Source organism: Dendrobates tinctorius, unplaced genomic scaffold (genome assembly GCF_039654945.1).
Source record: "Dendrobates tinctorius isolate UK_male_01 unplaced genomic scaffold, ASM3965494v1 ptg000540l, whole genome shotgun sequence".
NCBI classification, from domain to species: domain Eukaryota; kingdom Metazoa; phylum Chordata; class Amphibia; order Anura; family Dendrobatidae; genus Dendrobates; species Dendrobates tinctorius.
The window spans coordinates 296826-311911 of NW_027362199.1; the positions used below are offsets into that span (position 1 = coordinate 296826).

At 45.7% G+C, this 15086-nt stretch overlaps 1 protein-coding gene across 10 annotated transcripts in view; it reads right to left on the reverse strand.

The window, feature by feature from the left end:
* Positions 1–15086, reverse strand: part of C2CD5 (C2 calcium dependent domain containing 5) — a 101075-nt gene that overhangs the window by 13538 nt on the left and 72451 nt on the right. The window lies entirely within an intron of this gene.

Sequence of the window (15086 nt, forward strand, 5' to 3'; positions counted from 1 at the left end):
TACCCCAAGGAACGGGTGCTTACATCCTGAAGAAATATAACAAAATCCAATAGCAAAATGAAAGCAAAAAGGATGGCACTCACCGTTACCAAAAGTAGAAGTCTTTATTTCATGGATAAAAATGCATGGGCTCGGGAGCAACGCAGAGAGTGTGGATGACGGCCGTTTCGCGCTCCTGCGCTTCAACGGGTCCTAATGGCAAGTGGCAGGAGAAAGGTGCCTATAACCACACACCTGTGGAGCACCACCCCCTGACAGCCGACATTAGTAACACTCTTACTTACCAGAGCGAATGCATATTACATTAAAATCAACACATGCACAAACAGTTAAAAACAAAACTTATAACCGCCAAACTGCAGCGATCAGCCACTTTAGAGAATTTCATGGTGGTAAGGCAGAATCGCTGCGGTTTGGGGGTTTAGAAAGGGTTAATCCTCCCAGTCAGGGAGGTAATCATCGCAAGCTCCTTCTGCAAAGAGAAGCTAGATGGCTACTGCGGTCCAATGCAACAGGTGCGTTGGGCTTGAATGAAAGGGTGGACATGTCCGTTTTTCTCTGAATTTACTGTAATTTGTGCTCTTTAAGATTTATAAGTTTGGCTTTAAAACTTATAAAACTCGGCTGTCAGGGGGCGGTGCTCCACAGGTATGTGGTTATAGGCACCTTTCTCCTGCCGCTTGCCATTAGGACCCGTTGAAGCGCAGGTGTGCGAAACGGCCGTCGTCCGCACTCTCTGCATTGCTCCCGAGCCCATGCATTTTTAATCCATGAAATAAAGACTTCTACTTTTGGAAACGGTGAGTGCCATCCTTTTTTCTTTAATTTTGCTATAAGGGGACTTTATGGTAACAGTCTTGAGGACTTAACGGATCTAATGGTCAAGGATTAATTTCTTCTCATGTGCCCCATGGATGTACGACAATTTGTGTGTGATCGAGAGCCACAAACTGCGGATCAGACCGCAAAGATTGCTGACTGCTACGCGGCTAACAGGATGCCTGAGGTGTGGAAGCCATCGGGATTCAGCGGGAAGGGAGGTAAGCCAAACGGGGACCCTTCTCCCTCTGCCGGCCGATCACCTGTGCTGCCCTAGTCCACCTCCTATGGGGTCCCGGGGAATAGACATTCTTTAGGTGATACATGGTAACCCCTGCAGATATTATACCAGGAAAGACTATCTATAACCGGGATTGGAAGGGTCCGACCTGCCCATGGCCCGTGTGTACCTGGGCTAGGGAGCAGGGAAAGGACAGAGAGGTGGGAGTATCAGAGGCTATTCCCACCAATGTGCTGCTAGGCGCAGACTTGGGGAGGATGGTGTCCCACTATATCCCTCCCTTACAAGTAAATGCTACAGAGAAGGTGGAAGAAAGCAACCCACCGGGGATCCCGTGCGAGGAGGGAAAATGTACAGGAATGTACGTATGTGACCGCTGTGACCCGGAGTCAGGCTGCGGCTCAGACTCAACCCCAGAGATTAGAGGATGAGGCTCAGACTGAACCGGAGGACCATACTGTGGCCCGGGAGCCTCCTCACATGGCAGACGCACCGAGGTCCCTGATAACCAACACTGAAGACACAGCTGCAGACCAGGGCCTGGCAGTCACACTAGGCCGGGGCTGCAGACTGACAGTCAGAGCTTCCAGGAGGCCCAGCGGACAGCTGTCAGAGAATATCCTGGGAGCAGGGCAGACTGTATAAAGAGACTCTCCCCACTGATACTACAGAACCTTGGGACTGGGAAAAGCGGCTGGTCGTTCCTTATCCATTTAGGGAACAATTATTGAGAATTGCTCATGAAATTCCTCTGGCTGGACACCTTGGAGTACAAAAGACTAAAGCTCGCCGGACACAACTGTTATTGGCCCAAGATGGGGACAGATATAGCCAAGTACTGTCCATCCTGCGTAGTTTGTCAGAGAGTTGGAAAGTCAGGGGATATACGGAAAGCCCCACTGATACCACTGCCAGTGATCGGGGAGCCTTTCCAGGGAGGGGCCGTGGATATCATAGGGCCACTTACAATCCCTAGCAGCTCTGGCAGAAACTACATCCTCACAGTGGTGGACTACGCTACTCGATATCCGGAAGCTGCGGCCCTGTCCTCCATCCAAGCAGACAAAGTGGCGGAGGCTTTACTGACTGTGTGCTCCCGTGTGGGTTTCCCCAGGGAAATGGTAACCGATCAGGGAACCCAATTCATGTCCGATCTGATGGAAAGCCTCTGCGAGAAAATACAAGGGCAGCATTTTGTGGCCAGCGCCTGTCATCCCCAAACCAACGGACTGTGATTGTTTTAACGGAACATTAAAACAAATGCCCAAAATACTGGTGGAGACTGGAGGAAGAGACTGGGAGCGGTGCCTCGCTCATCTGATGTTTGTGGACAGAGAGGTACCCCAGACGTCCACAGGATTCTCCCCCTTTGAACTGGTTTATGGGGGCCACCTGATCTGATTAAGGACTATTGGGAGGGCGACCTCAAAACTACAGGTGTCTCAATGGTTGAATATGTACTGCGGCTCAGAGAAAGAATGCAAAAACTGAGCAACCTGGCCCATAAGAACGTGACCCAGGCCCAAATCAACCGGAAGGTCTGGTACGACCGGAATGCCAGACTGAGGGCCTAGGAGAAGGGGCAGAAGGTTTGGGTGTTGGTCCCTATGTTACAGCATGAATTACAGGCCGCATGGGACGGACCATACACTGTACACAAGAGGATAAATGATGTTAACTACAGTTGTGGTCAAAAGTATTGACACCCCTGCAATTCTGTCAGATAATACTCAGTTTCTTCCTGAAAATGATTGCAAACACAAATTCTTTGTTAATATTATCTTCATTTAATTTGTCTTAAATGAAAAAACACAAAAAGAATTGTCCTAAAGCCAAATTGGATATAATTCCACACCAAACATAACAAAGAGGGTGGACAAAAGTATTGGCACTGTTGGAAAAATCCTGTGATGCTTCTCTAATTTGTGTAATTAGCAGCACCTGTAACTTACCTGTGGCACCTAACAGGTGTTGGCAATAACTAAATCACACTTGCAGCCAGGTGACATGGATTAAAGTTGACTCAACCTCTGTCCTGTGTCCTTGTGTGTACCACATTGAGCATGGAGAAAAGAAAGACGACCAAAGAACTGTCTGAGGACTTGAGAAACCAAATTGTGAGGAAGCATGAGCAATCTCAAGGCTACAAGTCCATCTCCAAAGACCTGAATGTTCCTGTGTCTACTGTGCGCAGTGTCATCAAGAGGTGTAAAGCCCATGGCACTGTGGCTAACCTCCCTAGATGTGGACGGAAAAGATTTCAACGAAAGATTGTGCGGATGTTGGATAAAGACCCTCGACTAACATCCAAACAAGTTCAAGCTGCCCTGCAGTCCGAGGGAACAACAGTGTCAACCCGTACTATCCGTCGGCGTCTGAATGAAAAGGGACTGTATGGTAGGAGACCCAGGAAGACCCCACTTCTTACCCCGAGACATAAAAAGCCAGGCTGGAGTTTGCCAAAACTTACCTGAAAAAGCCTAAAACGTTTTGGAAGAATGTTCTCTGGTCAGATGAGACAAAAGTAGAGCTTTTAGGGCAAAAGCATCAACATAGAGTTTACAGGAGAAAAAAAGAGGCATTCAAAGAAAAGAACACAGTCCCTACAGTCAAACATGGCGGAGGTTCCCTGATGTTTTGGGGTTGCTTTGCTGCCTCTGGCACTGGACTGCTTGACCGTGTGCATGGCATTATGAAGTCTGAAGACTACCAACAAATTTTGCAGCATAATGTAGGGCCCAGTGTGAGAAAGCTGGGTCTCCCTCAGAGGTCATGGGTCTTCCAGCAGGACAATAACCCAAAACACACTTCAAAAAGCACTAGAAAATGGTTTGAGAGAAAGCACTGGAGACTTCTAAGGTGGCCAGCAATGAGTCCAGACCTGAATCCCACAGAACACCTGTGGAGAGATCTAAAAATGGCAGTTTGGAGAAGGCACCCTTCTAATATCAGGGACCTGGAGCAGTTTGCCAAAGAAGAATGGTCTAAAATTCCAGCAGAGCATTGTAAGAAACTCATTGATGGTTACCAGAAGCGGTTGGGCGCAGTTATTTTGGCTAAAGGTTGTGCAACCAAGTATTAGGCTGAGGGTGCCAATACTTTTGTCTGGCCCATTTTTGGAGTTTTGTGTGAAATGATCACACATTCGCCAGAAGACTTGCCACACTCATCAGGAGGGCTTTAAACTAGAAGAAGAGGGGATGGGAGGAAAAACAGCCGACAAGAACATGCAGCAGAAGGACAAACTAATCAAGGCTACTAGATGTGGTACAGAGGACCCAAGACAGGGCACTCAGAAGGAAGCTAAGAAAAAGGAATCAAAACTTCCTCCTGCATGCTGACCAACGCAAGGAGCCTGACCAATAAGAGTGAAGATCTGGAGTTGGTAATGTATGAGGAACAATACGACATAGTAGGACTAACTGAGACATGGTTAGACGACAGCTATGACTGGGCGGGTAACTTGCAAGGATATGATTTGTTTAGGAGGGATCGTAAAAAAAGGAAAGGGGGCGGAGTCTGTCTATATATAAAGAAGATACACAAGAGGGAAATGAAGAGGTGGAGTCTCTATAGGTGGAGATACAAGGAGGGAAAAGTAATAAAATCCTCATAGGGGTTTGTTATAAGCCTCCAAATATAACAGAAGCCACTGAGAATGTATTATTGAAACAAAGAGACAAAGCAGCAAATCCCAATGAGGTGATTATTATGGGGGACTTCAACTACCCCGACATAGACTGGGGAACTGAAACCTGCGGATCTCAGAAAGGAAACCAATGTCTGTGAGTGACCAAGGATATTTCTCTGTCACCACTTGTGCAGGGCCCAACTAGAGGGACGGCCCTTCTGGACTTAATGTTAAGCCACAGGCCAGATAGAATAACAGAAGTCCGAGCCGATGGCACCGAGGGAACAGTGACCACAATATAACACAATTCCACTTGTCCTTCAGTAAGGTGCCCTGGAAGGGGGTCACGAAAACGCTGGATTTCAGGAAAGCAAAGTGTGATCAGCTTAGAGAGGACCTTCACCGAACTGATTGGGACAATGTCCTCAAAAATAGGAGCACAGAAAATAAATGGGAAATATTTAAATCAGTTTTACACCCCCACTGCGAGCTAGCCATACCGTACAGAAATAAAAGGGCTAGGAACAGGAGAACACCAATGTGGCTAAATAAGGATGTAAAAAGGGCAATAAATAACGAGAACAAGGCATTTAGGAACCTAAAACAAGAAGGCAATGAAGAAGCATTAAAAAGTTATAGAGAAAAAAATAAAATGTGTAAAAAACAAATACATTTAGCAAAAGTGGAAACTGAGAGACTCATTGCTAAGGAAAGTAAAACAAACCCCAAACTATTCTTTAATGATATAAACAGTAAAAGGATTAAAATTGATGGTGTCGGCCCTTTAAAGAACAATGAGGGTGAAATCATAGAGAGCGATGTGGGAAAAGCAAATGTTTAAAATACTTTTTTCTCAACAGTGTTCACACAGGAAAAGGATTTGCCAGGGGAAATGCAGAGTGATCATGTAAACTCCCCATTAAGTATTACCTGCCTAACCCAGGAAGAAGTGCAGAACCGCCTTAGTAAGATGAAAACGGACAAATCACCAGGCCCTGATGGCATTCACCCTCGGGTATTAAGGGAGTTAAGTAATGTGATAGACAGGCCTCTATTCCTTATATTTAAAGACTCTATAGAAACAGGGTCTGTTCCTTTTGATTGGTGGCAAATGTGGTACCAATATTCAAAAAGGGGTGTAAAAGGGAACCTGGAAACTATAGGCCGGTAAGCTTAACATCTGTGGTGGGTAACATTTTTGAAGGGTTTCTAAGGGATACCATTATGGAATATCTCAATGTTAATAAATGTTTAACTCCATATCCACATGGATTTATGAAGGATCGCTCCTGTCAGACTAACCTGATCAGCTTCTATGAGGATGTAAGCTCTCAAATGGACCCAGGAGAATCATTGGATGTCATTTATCTCCACTTCTCTAAAGCATGTGACACTGTCCCACATAAAAGATTGGTCAGTAAGAGGAGAAAGCTTGGGCTAGGGGAAAATGTGTGTAGATCGGTAGGGAGCTGGCTGAGTGATAGAAAACAAAGAGTGGTTATTAATGGGGCATCCTCAGATTGGGCCAGGGTTACTAGTGGGGGACCACAGGGGTCTGTATTGGGCCCCCTACTATGTAATATATTTATTAATGATCTAGTGGATGGCTTACACAGTAAAATATCAGTATTTGCAGATGATACAAAACTATGTAAGGGAGTTAACACAAAGGAGGACAGTTTGCAACTACAGACAGATTTGAGTAAATTGGAGAATTGGGCTGAAAAATGGCAAATGAGGTTTAACACAGATAAGTGTAAGGTTCTGCACATGGGAAGGAGAAACAGATGCTACAATTACTGACTAAATGGGAAACTGCTGGGGAAATCAGACATGGAAAAAGACTTAGGCATCTTAGTCAATAAGAAGCTAAACTGGAGTGCCCAGTGTCAGGCAGCTGCCACCAAAGCAAATAGGGTCATGGGATGCATTAGAAGAGGTCTGAGGACACGAGATGAAAACATAATTCTCCCTCTGTACAAATCACTCGTCAGACCACACTTGGAGGATTGTGTGCAATTTTGGACGCCGGTGCTCAAGAAAGACATTACTGAACTTGAAAGGGTTCAAAGGCGGGCTACTAAAATGATAAATGGAGTTGGTTCACTACAATACCCAGAAAGGTTATCAAAATTAGGTCTATTTACTCTAGAAAAGAGAAGACTTAGGGGAGACTTAATATATATGTACAAGTATATCAGAGGGCAATACAGAGATCTCTCCAATGAACTGTTTGTACCAAGGACTGTGACAAGAACAAGGGGGCATTCTCTTCGTTTGGAGGAAAGACAATTTCTGCACCAGCATAGAAGAGGGTTCTTCACGGTAAGAGCAGTGAGGCTCTGGAATTCTCTTCCTGAGGAAGTGGTGATGGCCAACTCACTGAATGAATGCAAGAAAGGAATGGAGGCTTTTCTTGTGAGTAACAGTATAGAAGGTTACGAATAACAGAATATTATAGGTAGATGGCTGACCCAGCTGAGGGGAAGGAACTTTTTTCCCTATGGAGAAAATTGGCTTCTACTCTGTGGGTTTTTTGCCTTCCCCAGGATCAACAATGCAGAACAGCTGCACTAAAAATAGGCTGAACTAGATGGACATAAGGTCTTCAGCCTTCAAAACTATGTTACTATGTTTTGCTTTTTGCTTCATTCTCTTTTGTGTTTTTTCATTTAAGACAAATTAAATGAAGATAATACCAAAGAATTTGTGTTTGCAATCATTTTCAGGAAGAAACAGTATTATCTGACAGGATTGCAGGGGTGTCAATACTTTTGGCCACAGCTGTATGTGGTGACCCTAGAGGAGCATGCCAAGCGTCAGAAGGTATTCCATGTAAATATGGTGAAGGCTCCTCATGACAGGGAGGCCTGTGTGTTACCTGTCTGTAGCCTGCCTAGATGTGGGGGCTGGGACTCAGTATATGGAGTCCCTGGAGTCAGCAGCGTGTAACCCTGAGCTATCCCACAGTCAGAGGTCGGAGCTGATGGGGGTGCTCAGCGAGTTCAGGACTCAGCCACCCACCACGTAGACCCTGGTACCAATCCCCCAGTAAGACAGTCTGCATACCGGTGGTCAGCAGAGGTGAAGCCGCACAGGAGGGAACAGGTAGAGGAGATGCTGAACCTGAAGGTAACACAAAAATCCCAGGGCGCCTGTGGTTCTTGTCCCGAAAGAGGACCGTACTACCCGGTTCTGTGCAGACTACAGGAAACATGACTACATGTGAGGTCTACCCCATGCCGAGGATAGAGGAGCTGCTGGAGCAGCTGGGTGATGCATCGTACCTCACTACCATGGACCTAAGTAGGGATATTGGCAGATACCCCTGACCACAGAAGCTCAGGAGGGGTCTGCCGTTATGACGCCATTCGGGCTGTTTGAGCTCCTGGTGATGCCGTTTGGTATGAAAAATGCCCCTGCCGCCTTCCAGAGGTTGGGTAATCACTTGTTGGAAGGATTTGATGGTTTTGCTTATCGCGATGATATAGCCATTTTCAGTAATTCTCGGGAGGAACACCGTGTACATCTTTCTCAGGTGTTGGAAAGGCTTAACACCGCAGGTCTTACTGTGAAGCCGGGGACGTGTCAGGTAGTCATGCGGGAAGTCCAATACCTCGGACCCCGGGTCGGGGGGGAGGCCTGCTAAAACCTGAGCCAGGGAAGGTAGAAGCCATTACAGCCTGGCCCACCCCACGAACCAAGAAGCAGGCACGGTCCTTCCTGGGCACGGCCGGCTACTATAGGAGGTTTGTACCAAACTACAGCGCTCTGACCAAGCCGCTATCTGATCTGACCAGGAGGAAGCTTCCCCAGATTGTTTCCTGGGCTCCTCAGTGTGAGGAATCATTTTCTGCCCTAAAGTCGGCATTGGTTAGCTCACCCGCCCTTCAGGCCCCAGATTTCACTCTTGGGTTTGTAGTGCAGACAGACGCCAGCACCTATGGGCTAGGGGCGGTTCTCAGCCGGGTGAACCAGCAAGGTGAGGAGCACCAGCAAGGTGAGGAGCACCCAATTCTCTACCTAAGCAGGAAACTTCTACCCAGAGAGGTGGATTATTGCCTCCATTGAAAAGGAATGTTTGGCAATTGTGTAGGCTCAGCAGAAACTGCAACCATACCTCTATGGGTGCAACTTCTCCGTGATAACAGATCACAACCCATTGGGTTGGCCCAACAGAGTAGTTGGGGACTATGGGAAATTGCATAGATGGAGCCTGATATTACAGCAATATGATTTCACAATTCAACATAAGAAAGGAGTCGATCACGGCAATGCTGATGGCCTATCTCGCCAAGGTGGACCGGAACCAGATAGTGATCAGGAGCTGACCTGTAAGTCAACCCCCATGCACGTTCATAAGGAGGGAGGTGTAGTGAAATATGTATATGTTTGGCCGGCAGTTAACTAGCATCTGTCAGTAGGCTGCAGGTCTCACAAGGGTCACAGCATATGTTTCCAGGCTGCAGCTCTGCACAGAGGTCACCACATATTTTATCCAGAGAAAAGACAGTTTCCTAGTCTCCAACCCCAGGGGGCTGAAAAAAACCCCTAGCCAGCTCACCAACCACAGCCGGAGCACGGAACCTCGTCTGGATCCAAACGACAGCTGATTGTAGACAAGGAAAGAAAAAAAGTTCCAGCTTCCAGGATAATAACTTTTTATTCCAAAATATAGACATAAAATTCCATATACAGCTTTCTCCCCATATGCAAATAGATGTGTGTCGGGCACTGAATCAGCTACGCGTTTCGACCCTTAGTGGATCTTTTTCACAGCAGATTCTATTTGCATATGGGGAGAAAGCTGTATATGGAATTTTATATCTATATTTTGGAATAAAAAGTTATTATCCTGGAAGCTGGAACTTTTTTTTTTCTTTCCTGGCCTTCCTGAGAGCACACAGAATTGGGACATTTCACACCTTCTGGTGCCTGTGAAGGGAGATGCCAAATTGCAGCCTGACACTGTATATTTACTATGCGAAGAAAGGTTACACAAAGGGTGTTCTGAGAAAAAAAATTATGTATTAACTAGTAAAGTAGCCATGGTCCAGTCACAAACCAAGAATTAGAATATTAACATGAGAGGCTGGTCTAGAAATCTGATCTCCAGGTTAAATCTATAAATTAGGCCTTTACTCAAAGAAAGCTGTTCACAGACTGAGGGGCAGCCAAGCTGGTGTGATCCATTTCATATTCATCCCCCCTCAGGGAGCAGAAAGCCAGACTGCAAGGTTAGATATTTCTGTAAGTTTCTCCCTTTTATAACTGTTTGCCTATTTATACGTCACTTTTTATTTCCATATTCTTATATCCCTTTATTGTAAGCACTGTAGTTTTTCTATTAAAGCGTAAAACTTTAAAACGTTTGAACCCTGTATGCACTAAAAGAATCCATAGCCTTAGTGTATGATCCTGGTGATTGTCAGACTGCAGTGGTGGCACTTCCGGGACACATCGCCCGTGTGTTCGGTGAGTGTTGGCAGCGTGTATAAGCGGGGTGCGTGGTCGGTGTCGGGGTGTGATTGAGGCTCCCAGTGCAGCATACGACAGAGGATGAATGCTGGACTGAGTGAGTGGAGATAGAATAACCCTTGCAGGCGCAACCCCAAGTCACGTGCTGAGAAGCGGGTACGTGATAGTTTACATGATCTCTGCAGCTCCGCACCCACCAAGGCTTACATGATCTCTGCAGCTCCGCACCCACCAAGGCTTACATGATCTCTGCAGCTCCGCACCCACCAAGGCTTACATGCATTATCTCTGTAGCTCCGCAACCACCGAGCCTTACATGATCTCTACTATAGCTCTGCACCCTCCCGAGGCTTACATGTTCTCTGTAGACCTGTACCCATCGAAGCTTACATGATCTCTGTAGCTCCGCATCCACCGAGGCTTACATGATCTCAGCAGCTCTGCACCCACCAAGGCTTACATGCATTATCTCAGTAGCTCCGCAACCACCGAGGCTTACATGATCTCTGTAGCTCCGCATCCACCGAGGCTTACATGATCTCTGTAGCTCCGCATCCACCGAGGCTTACATGATCTCTGCAGCTCCGCACCCACCAAGGCTTACATGCATTATCTCAGTAGCTCCGCAACCACCGAGGCTTACATGATCTCTGCAGCTCCGCACCCACCAAGGCTTACATGCATTATCTCAGTAGCTCCGCAACCACCGAGGCTTACACGATCTCTGTAGACCCGCACCCACCGAGCCTTACATCATCTCTACTATAGCTCTGCACCCTCCCGAGGCTTACATGATCTCTGTAGACCTGCACCCATCGAAGCTTACATGATCTCTGTAGCTCTACACCCACCGAGGCTTACATGATCTGTGTAGCGCCGCACTCACTGAGGCTTACATGATTCTCTGTAGCTCCGCAACTAGCGACTTTTACATGATCTCTGCCGGACCCCATATATCACGATGATTTGTCACGTACCCGCTTCTCAGCACGTGACTTGGGGTTATCTCCTCTCACTCAGTCCAGCATTCAACCTCTGTCCTACAGAGGTGGCCAAAAGTATTGACAACCCTGCAATTCTGTCAGATAATACTCAGTTTCTTCCTGAAAATGATTGCAAACACAAATTCTTTGGTATTATCTTCATTTAATTTGTCTTAAATGAAAAAACACAAAAGAGAATGAAGCAAAAAGCAAAACATTGATCATTTCACACAAAACTCCAAAAATGGGCCAGACAAAAGTATTGGCACCCTCAGCCTAATACTTGGTTGCACAACCTTTAGCCAAAATAACTGCGCCCAACCGCTTCTGGTAACCATCAATGAGTTTCTTACAATGCTCTGCTGGAATTTTAGACCATTCTTCTTTGGCAAACTGCTCCAGGTCCCTGATATTTGAAGGGGGCCTTCTCCAAACTGCCATTTTTAGATTTCTCCACAGGTTTTCTATGGGATTCAGGTCTGGACTCATTGCTGGCCACCTTAGAAGTCTCCAGTGCTTTCTCTCAAACCATTTTCTAGTGCTTTTTGACGTGTGTTTTGGGTCATTGTCCTGCTGGAAGACCCATGACCTCTGAGGGAGACCCAGCTTTCTCACACTGGGCCCTACATTATGCTGCAAAATTTGTTGGTAGTCTTAAGACTTCAAAATGCCGTGCACACGGTCAAGCAGTCCAGTGCCAGAGGCAGCAAAACAACCCCAAAACATCAGGGAACCTCCGCCATGTTTGACTGTAGGGACCGTGTTCTTTTCTTTGAATGTCTCTTTTTTTCTCCTGCAAGCTCTATGTTGATGCCTTTGCCCACAAAGCTCTACTTATGTCTCGTCTGACCAGAGAACATTCTTCCAAAACGTTTTAGGCTTTTTCAGGTAAGTTTTGGCAAACTCCAGCCTGGCCTTTTTATGTCTCGGGGTAAGAAGTGGGGTCTTCCTGGGTCTCCTACCATACAGTCCCTTTTCATTCAGACGCCAACGGATAGTACGGGTTGACACTGTTGTACCCTTGGACTGCAGGGCAGCTTGAACTTGTTTGGATGTTAGTCGAGGTTCTTTATCCAACATCCGCACAATCTTGCGTTGAAATGTCAATTTTTCTTTTCCGTCCACATCTAGGGAGGTTAGCCACAGTGCCATGGGCTTTACACTTCTTGATGACACTGCGCACGGTAGACACAGGAACATTCAGGTCTTTGGAGATGGACTTGTAGCCTTGAAATTGCTCATGCTTCCTCACAATTTGGTTTCTCAAGTCCTCAGACAGTTCTTTGGTCTTCTTTCTTTTCTCCATGCTCAATGTGGTACACACAAGGACACAGGACAGAGGTGGAGTCAACTTTAATCCATGTCAGCTGTCTGCAAGTGTGATTTAGTTATTGCCAACACCTGTTAGGTGCCACAGGTAAGTTACAGGTGCTGTTAATTACACAAATTAGAGAAGCATCACAGGATTTTTCCAACAGTGCCAATACTTTTGTCCACCCTCTTTATTATGTTTGGTGTGGAATTATATCCAGTTTGGCTTTAGGACAATTCTTTTTGTGTTTTTTCATTTAAGACAAATTAAATGAAGATGATAATAACAAAGAATTTGTGTTTGCAATCATTTTCAGGAAGAAACTGACTATTATCTGACAGAATTGCAGGGGTGTCAATACTTTTGGCCACAACTGTATGTTGCAATGGGAGCATAAATCACACCCTGACACAGACCACACACCCCGCTCATACATGCTGCCACCACTCACCAAACACACGGGCGATGAGTCCCGGAGATACTACTACTACTGTCCGCCAATCACCAGGAGCGCACACTCTAAGGCTATGGATTCTTTACAGCATACAAGGGTCAAACTTATTAAAGTTTTAAGCTTTAATAGAAAAGGTACAACAGTGAAAGTGTAGGCCCATTAAAAAATTGTGAGGAATGTATGGTTGTAGATGATGAGGAAAAAGCGAACATATTACACACCTTCTTCTTCACGGTATTCACGGTGGAAAAAGAAATGCAGAGAGACAAAGAAAATCCGATATTAAGACTTACCAATCTAACCCAAGAAGAGGCGCGAAACCGGCTAAATAAGACTAGAATAGATAAATCTCCGGGTCCGGATGGCATACACCCACGAGCACTAAGAGAACTAAGTAATGTAATACATAAACCATTATTTCTTATATTTAGGGACTCTATAGCGACGGGGTCTGTTCCACAGGACTGGCGGATAGCAAATGTGGTACCAACATTCAAAAAGGCTCTAAAAGTGACCTGGAAATTATAGGCCAGTAAGTCTAACCTCTATTGTTGGTGAGATATGTGAAGGGTTTCTGAGGGATGTTATTCTGGATTATCTCACTGAGAATAACTGTGTAACTCCATATCAGCATGGGTTTCTGAGGAATCGCTACTGTCACACCAATCTAATCAGCTTTTATGAAGAGGTAAGCTATAGACTGGACCAAGGTGAGTCATTGGATGTGGTATATCTTGATTTTTCCTAAGTGTTTGATACTGTGCCGCACAAGAGGTTGGTACACAGAATGAGAATGCTGGGTCTGGGGGAAAATGTGTAGTAAATGGGTAAGTAACTGGCTGAGTGATAGAAAGCAGAGGGGGGTTATAAATGGTATATTCTCTAACTGGGTCGCTGTGACCAGTGGGGACTGCAGGGGTCGGTGTTGGGACCTCTTCTCTTCAACATATTTATTAACGATCTGGTAGAAGGTTTACACAGTAAAATATCGATATTTGCAGATGATACAAAACTATGTAAAGCAGTCAGTACAAGAGAAGATAGTATTCTGCTACAGATGGATCTGGATAAGTTGGGAACTTGGGCCGAAAGGTGGCAGATGCGGTGTAACAATGATAAATGTAAGGTTATACACGTGGGAAGAAGGAATCAATATCACCATTACACACTGAACGGGAAACCACTGGGTAAATCTGACCTGGAGAAGGCCTTGGGGATCCTAGTTAATGATAAACTTACCTGGAGCAGCCAGTGCCAGGCAGCGGCTGCCAAGGCAAACAGGAGCATGGGGTGCATTAAAGAGGTCTGGATACACATGATGAGAGCATTATACTGCCTCTGTACAAATCCCTGGTTAGGCCACACATGGAGTTCTGTGTACAGTTTTGGGCACTGGTGCTCAGGAAGGATATAATGGAACTAGAGCAAGTACAAAGGAGGGCAACAAAATGAATAAAGGGGATGGGGGAACTACAAAACCCAGAGAGATTAGGAAAACTAGGATTATTTAGTCTAGAAAAAAGACGACTGAGGGGCGATCTAATAACCACGTATAAGTATATAAGGGGACAATACAAATATCTCTCCGAGGATCTGTTTATACCAAGGAAGGTGACGGTCACAAGGGGGCATTCTCTGCGTCTGGAGGAGAGAAGGTTTCTCCACCAACATAGAAGAGGATTCTTTACTGTTAGGGCAGTGAGAATCTGGAATTCCCTGCCTGAGGAGGTGGTGATGGCGAACTCAGCCGAGGGGTTCAAGAGAGGCCTGGATGTCTTCCTGGAGCGTAACAATATTGTATCTTACAGTGATTGTTAGGTTCTTTAGAAGGACTGAGATCTGGGGATTTATTCAGACAGAATTTTATAGGCTGAACTGAATGGACTAATGTCTTTTTTTCGGCCTTACTATGTTACTATGCTTACAATAAAAGGTTATGAAATATATGGAAATAAAATGTGACATACAAACATGCAAAACAGTTATAAAAACAAAATGGAGAAACTTACAGAAATATCTAACTTTGTGTCTGGCTTTCTGCCCCCTGAGGGGGGTGGGGTGAATAAGAAATAGATCACAGCACCTTGGCTGCCCCTCAGTCTGTGAACGACCTTCTATGAGTAAAGGCCTAATTTATAGATTTAACCTGGAGATCAGATTTCTGGACC